This window comes from Rhinoderma darwinii, chromosome 4 (genome assembly GCF_050947455.1).
Source record: "Rhinoderma darwinii isolate aRhiDar2 chromosome 4, aRhiDar2.hap1, whole genome shotgun sequence".
Classification (NCBI taxonomy): domain Eukaryota; kingdom Metazoa; phylum Chordata; class Amphibia; order Anura; family Rhinodermatidae; genus Rhinoderma; species Rhinoderma darwinii.
In genome coordinates, this window is record NC_134690.1 from 167,965,288 (window position 1) to 167,982,347 (window position 17,060).

General features: G+C 45.5%; 1 protein-coding gene across 1 annotated transcript in view; it reads left to right on the forward strand.

Moving 5' to 3' along the window:
* Positions 1-17,060, forward strand: part of PDE6D (phosphodiesterase 6D) — a 557,644-nt gene that overhangs the window by 361,577 nt on the left and 179,007 nt on the right. The window lies entirely within an intron of this gene.

Here is a 17,060-nt window from a genome sequence, read left to right on the forward strand (position 1 = left end):
AATGCATGAAACCAGTGGCCTGCTTAATAATGTGGAATGTCCTTCTTAAGTAGTTTTTCTTTGATTGGGCACACTTGGCAATCTAATTATCACAGGTGTCTGAGATTGATTACAATGATCCAAAGAGCCCTAAGACACAATACCATCCATGAGTTTAATTGAAAAACTAATAATTAAATATTTATGACACTTAAAACCAATGTGCATAATAATTTGGAACACGGTGTATATAGTGCTACACAGCGCTACCCCCTTGTATATATAATGTCACACAGCGCTCCCCCTTTGTATATAGTGTCACACAGCGCTCTCCCCCCTTTGTATATAGTGTCACAGCGCTCTCCCCCCTTTGTATATAGTGTCACACAGCTCTCCTACCCTTGTATATAGTGTCACAAAGCGCTCCCTACTTTGTATATAGGGCCACACAGTGCTCCCCCCTTGTATATAGGGCCACACAGCACTTCTGCCTTGTATATAGGGCCACACAGTGCTCCCCCTTGTATATAGGGCAACACAGTGCTCCCTCACTTGTATATAGGGCAACACAGCACTGTGCCCTTGTATATAGTGCCACACAGTTCTCCCCTCCCCCTTGTATATAGTGCACACAGTGCTCCTGCCCTTGTATATAGTGCACACAGCGCTCCCACCGCTTATATATAGGGCCACACAGCGCTCCCCTCCCCCTTGTATATAGTGCACACAGCACTCCCCTCCTTTGTATATAGGGCCACACAGCGCTCCCCTCCCCCCTTGTATATAGTGCACACAGCGCTCCTTTTCCCCCTTGTATATAGGGCCACACAGCGCTGCCCCCCTTAAAGAAAAATATATCTTACTTACCTTGCCCCGTTCCCACGATGGCCGGACGCATGCGCATCCGCCGGGCAGGACGAATGCACAGATAGGCGTGATGCAGGACCGGAGTCTTCCCGGTGCCTTATAGGCTGCAGGCCTATCATGCTGAGGACTCAGATACAAGTGAATGTGGCTCCCGCTAGCACCAAGTTCCCCTCCGGTGCTAGCGAAGCCTCCGGGCATGAGGGGGCCCATGCGGTTTGGGTGGCCATGGGAGCTTTGAGCCCAGGGCGGCCGCCCGAACCGCCCTACTGATAATCCGCCACTGGTAGTAAGTTGTCCCACGGTTTCTTGTGAAAGACCCCTTTATAAAAAGAGAATATACAAAGTATTTTTCCTGCATTAAAATCACTAACATTGACCTAAGGCTGCCCTGTTATTACCATCACCAGCTATGATTTATGATGTTTTTGTGACGAATAGCAAATGGTTCAGCCTCCCTGCATCCACAATAAAAAAAGCTTCTCTAATGTAATTTTAATGTTTTATTTTGACTTAAGTGCATTTATATTATATTATATATTCATTTTCCAGTAATACATGTGTTAATTTTCCTAGGAACAGTCTCCAAGTGACCTTACCCACTAAGTTATTTCATTTGGTTATAATTTTAGTTTAGCACATTTGTGTTATATTTGATATATTTAAAAGTATTGTCATTTTTCAATTATAATTGCTTTCATTTTCTTGGGAATAGCAAACTAACCTGATCACCATTTCCCTCTACAATACTAAAAGCTAAATGTTAAACATAAGGGACCAACAAAATCTGTGTGAATTTGCACGCGCCATATTTGTCGCAGATACTTCTGTAACTGTTCAATTAATCTGAATGGGGCTTGCAGAGAACCATGCAGATGCTGAAGAAACAAATTAACGTGTTTTTCTGGATTCAATATTGGGTCCAAAACGAATGAGTCAGTTTTGCAATCACTGTGATATGCCAACTGACAACCATGATGCCTTCCATGAAGGAGACATTGTGCCATATGCAGTCACTAAGTTTAATTATCTAAGCAACTACCAAGTAGGACAGCAGTGCGTGGTTGTCAGTGAAGCATTTTGCCCCATTATGGGCTTGCTGGGGGAAGTACTACACCTTACAGGAGTGTACATCACAGTTTGATGACTGCCTTAGGCTGGGTTCACACTGAGTTATTTGCAGGAGGAAAATCTGCCTCAAAATGCCATTTGGCATTTTGAGGCAGATTTTCCTCTGCCTGCACGCCAATTTTCGTGGCGTTTTTCACCCACGGCTATTGAGCGCCGCGGGTATAAAACGCTGTGAAATACGCTTTCTCTGCCTCCCATTGATGTTAATGGGAGGTCAGAGGCGTAAACGCCCGAAGATAGGGCCTCCGCCTCCCATTGAAAGGGCGGTTTCCGCATCAAAAAACTTGTCAAAAAACTCTGTGTGAACTCCCCCTTAGACTAGTAGAGATTGGTTCAGATTGCACCAGATCAGAGGAGGTGCACGAATAGGGTCCCAACCCAATCGTATTTAGAGAAAGTATTCGGCACACAAAGTCGTGAGTTTCAATTTCTTAGAATTTATTATATTAGATGCCAGGGGTTTGGTGCGTGCAACGTTTCGGTCAAAGGACCTTCGTCAGGCACTCGTTCCCACTGGTCGCTGGTGCCAAAACAAGCGGAAACCCGCCATACTGATGACAGCGCCGATCATCTGGACACACCAGCGACCAGTGGGAACGAGCGCCTGACGAAGGTCCTTTGACCGAAACGTTGCACCCTTCCCCCTTAGACTATTAGGTAATATTATTGTGGGCAAAGGCTTTACTATACATTCACTGGCGTAGCTATAGGGGTCGCAGCGGTCGCAATTGCGACCGGGCCCCGAAGCCAGGGGGGCCCACGGCCCCCCCGCACCACATCAATAAAAAGTTACTATAGTAACTCGGGCCGCGGGCCCCTGTTACTATAGTAACAGACAGTACTTACCTTCCTGGTTCCGGATGGCAGCGGAGGTCCTGACGTCAAGCGCTGTGCGCAGCGCATGACGTCACGGCGCTATGCCGCCGCGCACAGCATCGAGACGACAGAACTCCCGCCGCGGCCGAAGAGGAAGGTAAGCTTAGCCCTGACTGGCGGGGTCCGACCCCCGGGACCCGCCAATCAGCTGTTTTGAAGGGGCCGCAGCACTCGTACGAGAGCTGCTCCCCTTCATTCCTGTCACTTCATTCCGGTCACACTGTGAATCGGTGTCGGCGATTCACAGTGTGGGCGAGTAGTGAAATGAAGGGGAAGCAGCTCTCGTACGAGTGCTGCGGCCCCTTCAAAACAGCTGATTTGCGGGTCCCGGGCGACACATCAGCTATTGATGGCCTATCCTGAGGATAGGCCATCAATGTTTAGGGACTGCACAACCCCTAAGCCTACGATGTAGCAGGCTTAGGGGGCCCATGAGACAGGATCACAGATTGTGTGATCCTGTCTGATGGGCCCTGTATCTAAGCCAATCACATGGTAGGCTTAGATACATGGCCCATGCGTGATCCTGTCTGCTGGGCCCTGTATCTAAGCCTACCACACTGTATGTTTAGATACAGGGCCCCAGCACACAGTAATCTTATACTGTATAAGATTACTGTCTGCTGGACCCTGTATCTAAGCCTACCTTGTGGTAGGCTTAGATACAGGGTCCGACAGACAGTATCACACATGGGCCCTGTATCTAAGCCTTAGGGTATGTGCACGGACACTAATTACGTCCGTAATTGACGGACATATTTCGGCCGCAAGTACCGGACCGAACACAGTGCAGGGAGCCGGGCTCCTAGCATCATACTTATGTACGATGCTAGGAGTCCCTGGCTCGCTGCAGGACAACTGTCCCGTACTGTAATCATGTTTTCAGTACGAGACAGTTGTCCGGCAGCGAGGCAGGGACTCCTAGCGTCGTACATAAGTACGTCGCTAGGAGCCCGGCTCCCTGCACTGTGTTCGGTCCGGGACTTGCGGCCGAAATACGTCCGTCAATTACGGACGTAATTAGTGTGTGTGCACATACCCTAACACATGTGTTACTAATCATTTTGTGTGTTTTCTTACAGGTTCGGTCGTTGGACTACGGCGGATTCCAGGACTACTTCGATGACAGCTTTTTTTTTATCAATAAAATGGTTAATGAGGGTTGTGTGGGTTTTTTTTTATTTCAATAAAATATTTTTTCTATGTCTTTGTGTTTTTTTTTTTTAAACTATATTACTACCGCCTTAGTAATCGCCGCCGGCAGATTGACAGCATCCATTGCTAAGGCGGGGCTTAGTGTTAGCTGCTGCAGAGGCGAACACTAACCCCCTTTATTACTCCGGTACCCACCGCCACCAGGGGTGCTGGGAAGAGCTGGGTACGATCCAGTACCTGACCATCTGTAGTGATGGTCGGCCACTGGGGTGGCCGCAGGCTGGTATTATCAGGAGGGGAAAGGACAAAAACAGTGGCCCTTCCCATCCTGGTAATGCTGCCTGCTGCTGCTTTATTGTATCTGGCTGGTTATGAAAATGGGGGGGACCCCACGTCATTTAAAAAAAAAAAAAAAAATATAAATAATTGGAAAGAACGATGTTGGGTCCCCCCCAATTTTCATAACCAGCCAGATACAACACAGCAGCAGCAGGCAGCATTACAAGGGTGGGAAGGGCCACTGTTTTTGGCCTTCCCCAGCCTAATACTACCAGCCTGCGGCCACCCCGGTGCCTGCCCGTCACTACAGATGGTCGGGTACTGGTTTGTACCCGGCTCTTCCCAGTACTCCTGGTGGCGGTGGGTACCGGGGTAATAATGGGGGTTAGTGTAGCCTCTGCACCGGCTAACATTAAGCCTCGCCTTAGTAATGGAGGTTGTCAATCAGCCAGCGGCCATTACTAAGGCGGTGATAATAAAGTTTAAAAAGATACAAGCACATAGAAAAAATATTTCATTGAAATAAAAAAACACAACCCTCATTAACCATTTTATTGAGAATAAAAAAAACGCTGTCATTGAAGTCCTCGAATCCGACGTAGTCCAACAACCGAACCTGTAAAAAAAACACAAACACACAAAAATAATCAGCAACACATAAAGAAGCAAAATTATTATTCTTACCTATCCTGGGTCCAGCGCTGGAGCCGCAATGTCAGCGAGCTGGGCCCTGTGTCTAATCCTATCATGTGTGATACTGTCTGCTGAGCCACTGTATCTAATCCTATCATGTGTGATACTGTGCTGAGCCACTGTATCTAATCCTATCATGTGTGTACTGTCTGCTGAGCCACTGTATCTAATCCTATCATGTGTGGTACTGTCTGCTGAGCCACTGTATCTAATCCTATCATGTGTGATACTGTCTGCTGGGCCACTGTATCTAATCCTATCATGTGTGATACTGTCTGCTGAGCTGTGTATCTAATCCTATCATGTGTGATACTGCCTTCTGAGCCACTGTATCTAATCCTATCATGTGTGATACTGTCTGCTCAGCCAATGTATCTAATCCTATCCATAGTTTATAGGGTCGTAGTGCTATAGATATGCTATGCTGTATCCTATACACACATGTTTTTGGGCGGACACATATGTATTGGGGCTATTTCCCGGACATTTTAAGCCCTGAGGGTATGTTCACACGGCAGCGTCCGTTACGGCTGAAATGACTGTGCTGTTTTCAGGAGAAAACAGCACCGTAATTTCAGCCGTAATGGCATGTGCAGGCGTCTTTTGCTGCGTCCATTACGGAAGTAATTGAAGCTGGTTTTCCATGGAGTCCATGGAAAACGGCTCCATTTACGTCTGAAGAAGTGACAGGCACTTTTTTACGCGCCGCCTTTTGACAGCGACGCGTAAAAAAAAAATGACCGTCGGCACAGAACATCGTAAGACCCATTCAAATGAATGGGCAGATGTTTGCCGACGCTTTTGAGCCGCATTTTCGGACGTAATTCAATGCTAAAACGCTCGAATTACGTCCGTAAATAGTGTGTGTGAACCAGCCTTAGTGACGCCCCCGGCTGCTAGTGCTGCATTGTTGGGTCACTTAGGAGACCCAGCGATGCAGCTGAAAGCGGACCGTCGGCCATGAGAAGTTTGCGGGGGGGGGGGCCCAGTAAGAATTTTTGCATCGGGGCCCATGAGCCTCTAGCTACGCCCCTGTATACATATATGTAAAATCAAGAGTCAACACTTCTTACATCTTACATGACAGACTGTAAAGGGCATCTTAAGAAAAATCCCATGTAAACTCACTTACACTCATTATGTTTGGTCGTGTGAGGCCCTGTGTCACGAAGGGTCTGTGGACCCACTAGGCCGTACCGCCTTGGCGGTAAGGCAGCTGGCCAACAGGGAGCAGGTGAGAGTCTATAGTTCTATAGGTACCTGTGGCAGCTCAGGCAGCAGCAGGGCAGGCTCGGCTGAGACTAGGTAGCAGGCGGACATCAGGCGAGGTGAAGCAGGTCAGACGTGGATGCAGCACGGCACGACTTTGACACAGCTCAGTGCTAGACCAGGAATGTACGGAATGCTAGGAATTAGAACAGGGACTGGAACAGGTAACACACTAGGAGGCCATCACATAGACAAACTAGGGAACACAACAACGCTCAGGCAACGAACTAGGGGGCTGGACCCCTCTTATAGTCCAGGGCACTCACGGGTCAAAGTTCATCCACAATATCCGGTGCGCGCGTTGCCCCTTTAAGAGGGGGCACGAGCGTGCGTGCGCACCCTACGGGATCCGGCTGAGGTGAGTGGACACGAGCGCTGGCGTATCCTGGAGGAGGAGGCTGGGGCCAGAGCTTGCCGACTCGTGGCTACGGCTGTCAGGGGAAGGTTGGAGCTGACGGCACGCAGCCACGGACATTACAGTATCCCCCCCTCTTACGCCCCCTCTCCTTGGGACCAGAGCGAGAGGGAAACTTCTTCAGAAGCGTAGGAGCATTGAGATTCTCCTCTGGCTCCCAGGACCTCTCTTCAGGGCCAAACCCCCTCCAATCCACCAAATAAAAAGTCTTTCCTCTCACTTTTTTGGTGTCCAAGATTTTCTTGACCTCAAAGATGTCCGAAGGGCCGCTGGAGGCAACCGCAGGGCTGGGAGTCTTGGAATAGCGGTTCAGGATCACTGGTTTCAGGAGGGAGACATGGAAGGAGTTGGGAATCCTGAGGGTGGGAGGCAGCCGAAACTTGTAGGCGACAGGGTTGATCTGCTGCAGGACCTCGAATGGTCCGAGGAACCTGGGGGCAAATTTACATAACATCACGCTCAGTCGGATATTTCTGGACGACAGCCAGACCTTAGTGCCAGGAAGAAACAGACGAGGCTCTTTCCTCCTTGTGTCAGCCTTCCGTTTCATGTGGTCCACTGCCATTAGGATGGAGTTTCGAGTCTGCTGCCAGATCTGCAAAAAGTCACTAAACGTGGAGTCAGCTGCAGGTACCTCGGAAGTATCAGGCACCGGGAGAGGAATTTGTGGGTGCTGATCGTAGACAATGCAGAACGGTGTATTCCTAGTAGACTCGCTGGTGTGATTATTGTAGGAGAACTCCACCCATGGGAGCAGTTGCACCCAGTCATCATGCTGCTTGGAGATGAAGTGGCGTAGGTAGTTCTCCAAAATCTGGTTGATCCTCTCAACCTGGCCATTAGACTGAGGATGGTGGGCAGAGGAAAAGTCCAACTTCACGCCAAGAAGCCAGCAGAGGGCTCTCCAGAACCTCGAGGTAAAGTGAACCCCCCGATCAGACACAGTATGCTGTGGCAAGCTGACCAGGCGGAAGATGTGTTGGATAAATAACTTGGCCAACTGAGGAGCAGAAGGAAGACCGGTCAGAGGAACGAAGTGGACCATCTTCGAAAATCGGTCCACCACCACCCAGACAGTACTGCATCCAGCAGAGAGAGGCAGGTCCGTGATAAAGTCCATAGCTATATGCTGCCAGGGAGCATTGGGCACAGGCAATGGCTTGAGCAGACTAGCAGGTCTGGAGTGGGTGGCCTTGTTGGCTGCACATACAGCACAGGAAGAAACAAAGTCCACAATATCCTTGGGCAGTATGGGCCACCAGAAATGACGAGCAATCAAATCCCGGGTCTTACGTAATCCCTGTTCCCTGGTTCCCTGTTTCCGTCCCTCCTGCCTTTTGTCTGGATTTCCCGTTGCTGACCTCTGCCTGAACTTGACTATCCTTGCCTGCCGCTTGCCTTTACCTATTGCTATCCATACCCGTTACGCCGCCTGCCTTGACCTACTGCTTCTATACCTGTTACGACGCCTGCCGTCTGCCTTGACCTATTGCTGCCATACCCGTTACGACGTCTGCTGCCTGTCCTGACTTCTGCCTATCCATCCGACCGCCTCTACCCGCTGTGCCAAGCGTTGCCTGGGTTCCAAGCACCATCTCCCAGACGACACCGAGGATCCACGAACAAACCGGTGAGAACTGTTATACCGCACAAAACAAATTATCCCTAGTGACCCTCTCTTCACAGGTGAAAAAGAAATGGCGACAGCACACTGCGAACACTAATGCCACCTAAGCAACTAAATATAAATAAATATGCATTACTGCTAAATCTACTTACAAATAGGGAGGTTCTTAGTGCACATTTTGATCAAAAAGTGTTTGCCCACCTGCCACGACAAGGCGACCTCTGTAAGGTGGGGACCTACTCTGCACATACACCCAGAACTGGGACTAAGCCTACATATATAACTGGGGATGGTAGGAACCAGCACTAAACTAATTCAAATCAGCCAGGGCAGAATGGGAGGAGTGCAAGAACAAAAATTGAGGCAGTCTCTAACCCCACATCTATGAATCACATAAACACAACAAAAGTTTGAATAGCACATTCCAACAAAATTATACAAAACGTGCATGCAGGTACAGGAACACCTGTGACTGCAGATATACAGCAGAAAAAGAAATGGTGACAGCACACTGCGAACACTAATGCCACCTAAGCCACTAGATATAAATAAATATGCATTACTGTTAAATCTACTTACAAATAGGGAGGTTCTTAGTGCACATTTTGATTAAAAAGTGTTTTCCCACCTGCCACGACAAGGCGACCTCTGTAAGGTGGGGACCTACTCTGCACATACACCCAAAACTGGGACTAAGACTACATATATATCTGGGGATGGTAGAAACCAGCACTAAACTAATTAAAATCAGCCAGGGCAGAATGGGAGGAGTGCAAGAACAACAAGTGGAGGCAGTCACTAACCCCACATATATGAATCACATAAACACAACAAAAGTTTGAACAGCGCATTCCAACAAAATGATACAAAACGTGTATGCAGGTGCAAGAACACCTGTGACTGCAAATATACAGCAGAAAAAGAAATGGTGACAGCACACTGCGACACTAATGCCACCTAAACCACTAAATATAAATAAATATGCACTAAAGCTAAATCTACTTGTAATAGGGAGGTTCTTAGTGCACATTTTGATCAAAAAGTGTTAGCCCACCTGCCACGACAAGGTGACCTCTGTAAGGTGGGAAACTATGCTGCACATACACCCAGAACTGGGACTAAGCCTACATATATATCTGGGGATGGTAGGAACTTTTTCTGCTGTATATTTGCAGTCACAGGTGTTCTTGCACCTGCATACACGTTTTGTATCATTTTGTTGGAATGTGCTGTTCAAACTTTTTTTGTGTTTATGTGATTCATATATGTGGGGTTAGGTGGCATTATTGTTCGCAGTGTGCTGTCGCCATTTCTCTCTCTTCACAGATGAGATAGATTGATGAAGAGTCTTTTACACGGCCACCTGCAAAGCTTGGTAGAGGCATATCACTGACAGGTTCGTATGAATGAGGTGTATGTACTTCCATCTAGTTTTTGACACAAACACCAGAATTTAATTTGTTATCTATGGGATTATCTGCCTCTGCCAGAAGGTTTATGTAGGGCAAATGTCCCAGGCATTACGTAAAAGTATTCAAAAGCATGTTTCAACAGTAATGCTAGCATAACGGGAATTAAAAGCCCTTACATCAGGGGCCTTACACTTTTTGAAGTTTAATGGAGGTAAGCTTTGGAGCCTTGAAGTTATTGGCTCCACAAGTATATGAGGGTGGGGGCTATATCAACTTACTTCTACTAACAGAGTCCAAGTGGATCTATAACTTAGATGCGGTTGCCCCACATTGACAGAATGAGGAATTATTGTTTACAAACTTTGTTTTAATTTGCTGTATATATATTAGGGCCCAATGGACTTCGATTTTATGGGTCACAAATAACATACAAATAACATATAGTTACATAGTTACATAGTTACATAGTTAGTACGGCTGAAAAAAGACACATGTCCATCAAGTTCAACCAAGGGAAGGGAAAAGGGAAGGAAAAATTTCTACACATAGGAGCTAATATTTTTTTGTTCTAGGAAATTATCTAAGCCTTTTTTAAAGCCATCTACTGTCCCTGCTGTGACCAGCTCCTGCGGTAGACTATTCCATAGATTCACAGTTCTCACAGTAAAGAAGGCTTGTCGCCTCTGCAGGTTGAACCTTTTTTTCTCCAGACGGAGGGAGTGCCCCCTTGTTTTTTGAGGGGGTTTTACATGGAACAGGATTTCACCATATTTTTTGTATGTGCCATTAATATATTTATATAAATTAATCATGTCCCCCCTTAGTCGTCTTTTTTCAAGGCTAAATTTTTGATAAATGTGTATATATATATATACTTACAGTATACATATATATTTTATTTATATGCTTCACGCTTCTGTTGAGTATAGGGTATATCCGGGTGAGTTTTCACTTAATAATCAGCAGTACTGTTATTAGCTATACAACTTTTTCTAACAATCGTTTTTCAGTTTGTCCACTGCTCACAATGAATATCATGTAGTGCACAATGCAGTCACTTGGTTTTGTATTGGATTTGGTTTTCATTTTGTTTCTTTTAGATTTTAGGATTTGTGTTTGGATCTGCAATGCTCTAAATTGTATATGTGATTGAATTCCCATGAAAGTTCAAGATGCCTTGTATCGTGCCAGGGCGTTTCAAATACTCTGTTCTTCATACGACGTAGAGTCCTTTATGGTGGCTTCTGACATTTTCATGGTTGATGGATCCGGGTTGTGCTCTAGCCATGTGTACTCTGCTACTGATATTCCACTTTGGTGTTCATTTGATGAAGAGCTTGAATTGATGCAACAACCTTCCTATACATTTATTAGCCTGGAGACTATATTGTCTACGATCATTTATTTGGGACCTGCTTTATGGAACTTTTCCTACTGAGATAATGGTTATTGTAGATCATATTGAATGTTAGGACTACAAGTATGGTATGACTTGAAGGCTTGGTTGTTCTCCTCTATCAATGAGTTACACTGGGAACTTATGTGCTTGACCACTGATTATAAACCTCACTATAGGCTGTGAGTTCCTCAATGTGGACCACATCTAGTATTATGGATCCCCAAAGTGCAGAGAGAATTCCTCCATAAAGGGGGGTCCAAACTCGGAATTGTCCAGTGAGATGGACGATGATGTCAATTATTGCTTATGTGTTCCCCCTTTACACATTATGTATATATTGGAGTTTAAGTCTAATGATGTTACATATTTTTATCCGATAGAGACAGGGGATACACCATTTCGGTCTATGACACACCTTATGCCGTTTTCGCATTAATAGGATGACATAATAATTATGTCGGTTCGAACATTAGCCATAAACACGAGAACAGCATTTGTGAGGTCAGACACTGTTGTTGGACGAGAGGGCCTGGCTCGCAATCTCCATTCTAGTTCTGGTCTGTAACTAGAGATGGATATTGCTTGACAACAGGGGGTGGACAGCAGATTACAGGAAAGGAGAAACCTAGTGGCAGTAACTTCACACAGAATTTGCATGGATAAAACAATTAAATGTTAACAGTAAGGCCCCATGCACACGAATATGCTTTTGCGGCCGCAATTCCCCCAAAAATCCATGGGAGAATTGCGGCCTCATTCATTTCTATGGGCCCATGCACACGACTGTGGTTTCCAAGGTCCGTGCATGGCCCAGGAGCCTGGACTGCAGAAAGAACAGACATGTTTTGTTACGGCCGTGTTCTGCGGTCCAGGCTCAGAGAAAATAATGGACGCGGCCATGTGCACGGCTCGCGATTTGCGGGCGGCTTGCGGGTGACACTCCGCGGCCGGCCGACCCAAAAATCATGGCCGTGCACATGGCTACGGTCATGTGTATGAGGCCTAAGTAAATTACAAAGTTAATATATATAAGGGATACTATTAGATTAGCATAAATTGTTTAAAAAGTTAGCGTCCATTGAAATAACGCATTTTGCAAACAAGTATATTCTATATCGTTTTTCTTTCCTGTTCTATTTTTTGTTTTTTTATTTGATTTATTGTTGTTCAGAGCTGGGCAGAATTTGACTAGAACCAATCAAATTTTGTTGTCTCTGAAGTTCCTATACAATCGACACTTCCGGATGCTGCATTACACCATGCTGTTTTCCCGCTTCTAATCGTCTAGGAGTGTAATGATAATCTAGGAGCAGGTAATGTGATAATTTGTTATATGTGTTTTCAATTGAATGTAATATTATTGGTATAAATAAGTGTTAGGGCTTATTCAGACGAACGGGATAAACGTTTGTGCAACGTGCATGATTTTCACGCGCGTCGCACAGACCTATATTAGTCTATGGGGCAGTGCAGACAGTTGCGTGATTTTTGCGCAGCGTGAGTCCGCTGCGTAAAACTCACGACAGGTCCTATATTTCTGCGTTTTTCGCGCATCACGCACCCATTGAAGTGAATGGGTGCATGAAAATCACGCGCACCACACGGAAGCACTTCCGTGGGACGCGCGTTATTCGCGCAACAGCAGTCAAAAGTATGTTTGGAAACAGAAAAGCACCATGTGCTTTTCTGTTTACAAACATCCAAACGGCGTGTCATAATGATGACGGCTGCGCGAAAATCACGCAGCCGCACATCCTATGTGATGACACACGGAGCTGTTAAGTGCCTTTTGCGCACGCAAAACGCAGCGTTTTTTGCGTGCGCAAAAACGCACACGCTCGTGTAAATCCGCACTTGCAATCAGTCTACATACTCAAAGCTGCACTAGAAGGCAGCGATACGCGAGAATCTTTCAGACTACAGCTTTATGTAGTCATGCATATTTTTTTTCTATATATTTTTTTTTCTATGGCTATTTCTTTGCTGTCGATGATGTCATATTGCTACCATGTATCGTTTTAAGTAATAATGTATTTTTTCTAATGCACTGGACAATTTACAGCTTTGCATGGCATCCTTTCTCTTATGGGTTATCTGGACTAAAGGGATGAGTGGTTCAAAATGCATTCTTGCTGATATTTTGGCAGTGTTAATGATAACTGTACAATTGTCTATCCCTTAGCATATTTTCATTAAAGGGTAACTAAACCTTCAACAAACTACTGACATGTCAGAAGTTTTGATCGGTGGTGGTCCGAGCACTGAGACCCCCACCGATCGCTAAAACGAAGCGGCAGAAACACTGGGCTGAGTCGCTTAGTTTCTGATCGGCTTTTTTCGGAAATCCGATGTGGCGGTGTAGGAGCTCATAGACTTTCTATTGAGTCCGTACACGGATACATCGGCTTTCCAAGAAAAGCCGATCAGAAACCAAGCGGCTCAGCACTCATCTGAGCGCTTCTGCAGCTTCGTTCTAGCGATCGGTGGGGGTCTCGGTGCTCGGACTCCCACCGATCAAAACTTCTGACATGTCAGAAGTTTGTTGAAAGTTTAGTTACCCTTTAACGATTATTATTATTATTACTTCTCTTTAGCCATCGTTTAGTATTGGTCTTTATTTAAGTTTACTGTTAATTTCTTATCCTTAGGCCCCATGCACACGAACGCGTTTTTTCGGCCGCAACTCCCCTGCAAATCTGCGGGTGAATTGCGGCCATATTAAATTTCTATGGGCCCATGCACACAACCGTGGTTTCCATGGTCCGTGCATTGCCCGGGATCCCGGACCACAAAAAGATAGGACATGTCTTATTACGACCGCATATTGTGGTCCGGGCTCATTGAAATGAATGTACACGGCCATGTGCATAGCCCGTGATTTGCGGGCGGCCCGCGGATGACACTCTGCGACGGCCGAAGAAGCAAATCACTACGGTCATGTGCATGAGCCCTTATATATTTTTACTCAAAATTATGGATGTATACTACAGTAATCCATTTATATATTGTATGGACCTGGTTATTATTCTTGTTTTTAAAAATGTTGTACCTAAAATTGATATCATTATGATGGATGGGTGCGCTCATTTCTATAATGTGCTTCTTTACAATGTTGTTAGCGCTCTCTCACATTTTCAGCACCTCAGTGTATGGTTTATTTAGTTAGTGTTGTCCGTTCATTACAGCTTTTCAAATATCTGATCTTCCCTGGTCAACTGTAAGTGCTAATATTGTGAAATGAAAGCATCTAGGAGTAACAACAGGTCAGCCACGAAGCAGTGACCACACAAACTCACAATGCTGGGCCGCCAAGTGCTGAAGTGTATGGCAGGTAAAAATTTCCAATCCTCTGTTGCATCACTCACTAGAGTTCCAAACGGCCTCTGGAAGTGACATCATTACAAGAACTGGCTGTGCCAAGCATCAGCTGGAGTGGTGTAAAGCATGCCGCTACTCGACTCTGGGGCAGTGGAAATGTGTTCTCTGGACATATGTATTCATGTTTCGGTATCTGGAAGTCTAGTGGACTAATCCAGGTTTGGCGGATGCCAGGAGAACGCTACCTACCAGAATGCAAAGTGCCTACTGCAAAATTTGGTGGTGGAGGAATAAAGTTCTGGGGCTATTAGTCGTGGTTTTAGCTAGGAGGTCCCTTATTTACAGTGAAGGGTAATTTTATACTACAGCACATAAATACATTTTACACAATTGTATGCTTCCAACTTTGTGGCAACAGTTTTAGGGAAGGGCCTTCCATTCCTGTCCTGTCCCAGTATGTCTGCGCCCCCATGCACAAAGCGAGGTCCATAAAGACATGGTTTGATGAGGTTGGTGTTGAGGTGCCTGAACAGAACCCTGACCATAACCCCATCAAACACCTTTGGGTTGACTTGGAATTCCCATTGCAAGCGAGCCTTCTCATCCAACATCAGTGTCTAACCTCATAAATACTCTTTCGGTTGAATGGGCACAAATTTCTAGACACACTCTAAAATCTTGGAGAAAGTCTTCCCAGAAAAGCGGAGACTGTTAGAAACAAAAGTTTTGGAATGTGATGCCAAACAAGCTATATAAGGTTGATGATCAGGCATTCACATACATTTAGCCCGAAAGTGTACGTAAACATGTCTTTACATGGAACACTGCTCATGAGCACTTCAAGAGGTTTTCCCATGAGAGACATTTAGGTCATATCCACATGATAGGTCATTGATGTCAGATAAGTGGGGGTCTCAGACGTGGGACTTGCATCTAATCACTAGAACAGGGTCCCCTAAACTCGATTCTAGGTTTTTGTGCTCACGCTGCCTCCCGGCCACTTACTCATTACACGGTCGGGAGTTGCAGAAACAGCGTAGCTCAGCGAGTTACGCTGTTTCAGTAACTCCCACAGAACTGAATAGTAGCTACGGAAACAGCATAGCTCGCATGCTACACTGCTTCCTTAACTGCCATTCACTACTATGGGAGTTACGGAAACAGCATAGCTCAGCGAGTTATGCGGTTTCCGTAACTCCCGACCGTGTAATCAGGAAGTGGCTGGGCGTCAGTGTGAGCACAAAAAGCTAGAACACGGTTTAGGGAGCCCTGTTCTAGAGATAGGTGGGACCTGCATCTGACATCTATGACATAGCCTGTGGATACCTCATAAATGTCCCTCATGGGAAAACCCCTTTAACTATATTTAAAAATGTGTAGCTCGAGGGGTTTTAGGCAAGTGATGGACGACACAGGAGCGGCTCACATTTATCTAGCGGTACATAAAATTAATTGTTTCTTTATTTAGGCAGAATCATTACTGATGAAACGTGGATATTCCATTACACTCCAGAGAGTAAGGCTGATTGAACAGTATGGAAGAATCAAAGTTTCCCTGCTGTCAAGATGCAACAAGGTCTGGAAAAATTCCCTCATCATAATTCAATTGGCAGTGCAGATGCATATCAGGAAACGCCTAAAATAGTGGCTCATCGTAAAGGGCAGGAAATGCTGTCCAAAGATGTGCTGCTTTGGCATGACAATGCCCGGTTGCCCTTTGCTTGTGACATTATGAATCTCTTGTAAAGTGGAGACTTCCAGTCTACACAGTCCAACTTTTCATCATCTTTGCTGGCAGTTGTAGAAACACCTTCGAAGCTTATGCTACCAATCTGAAAACATTGCCATAGTGAATTTATACAAATAGCTATAGGAGCAGGATAAATCTTTTACTAGTAAGAATTAGATTCTTTGGTGTACCGCGTAAGACAAGTGCTTCAACAGAGGGAAGGCGATGATGTTGAGAATTAGGCCTCATGCACGGTCCGTGAATACAGCACGGATGGCCAGAGGACTGTCATCCGTAATCACGGACCGCGCACACACAAGATGTGCATGGACTTCAAGGAGCCCGAACCGCAATTGCAGTCGGTAAAATTACACGTCCTATTTTCTTTGCGGCCCGGAATCCGGGCAATGCACGGACCTTGGAAACCAGAGTCGTGAGCATTGGCCGGTAGGTCACAATGTGCCTTATATTATCCACAATTGTGGATAGTATGCAGACGCAAATGCAGTCGTGTGCATAAGGCCTTAGGCTAGACGTATTTACATCAGTTAAAGAAGTAATTCAAGGTAACTTAATTATATTAACCAGTTCAGGACCGGGCTATTTTGAGCCTTCAGGACCAGACACCGTTTAGCCATTTTTAGCACGCGTTCGTTAAATGGCTATAACTTTTTTATTTGTTGGGCTAGCAACGAGAGTTTTGTGATTGTTTTTTCCGTAGACAATGCAGGTTTCTTTTTTTTTTTTTTTTTTTATACACATCCTTTTTGCTATTTTTGAAGTTTTATTCTTAAAGTTTGAAAATCATAGTAAAAAAATAAGCTTTTTTACTTTTCAGTTATTTTTTTTGGGTAATAACAGTTTTACCCTAAAATAGACCTTTTATTTGTTATCGTCATCGTCTACCGTAAATT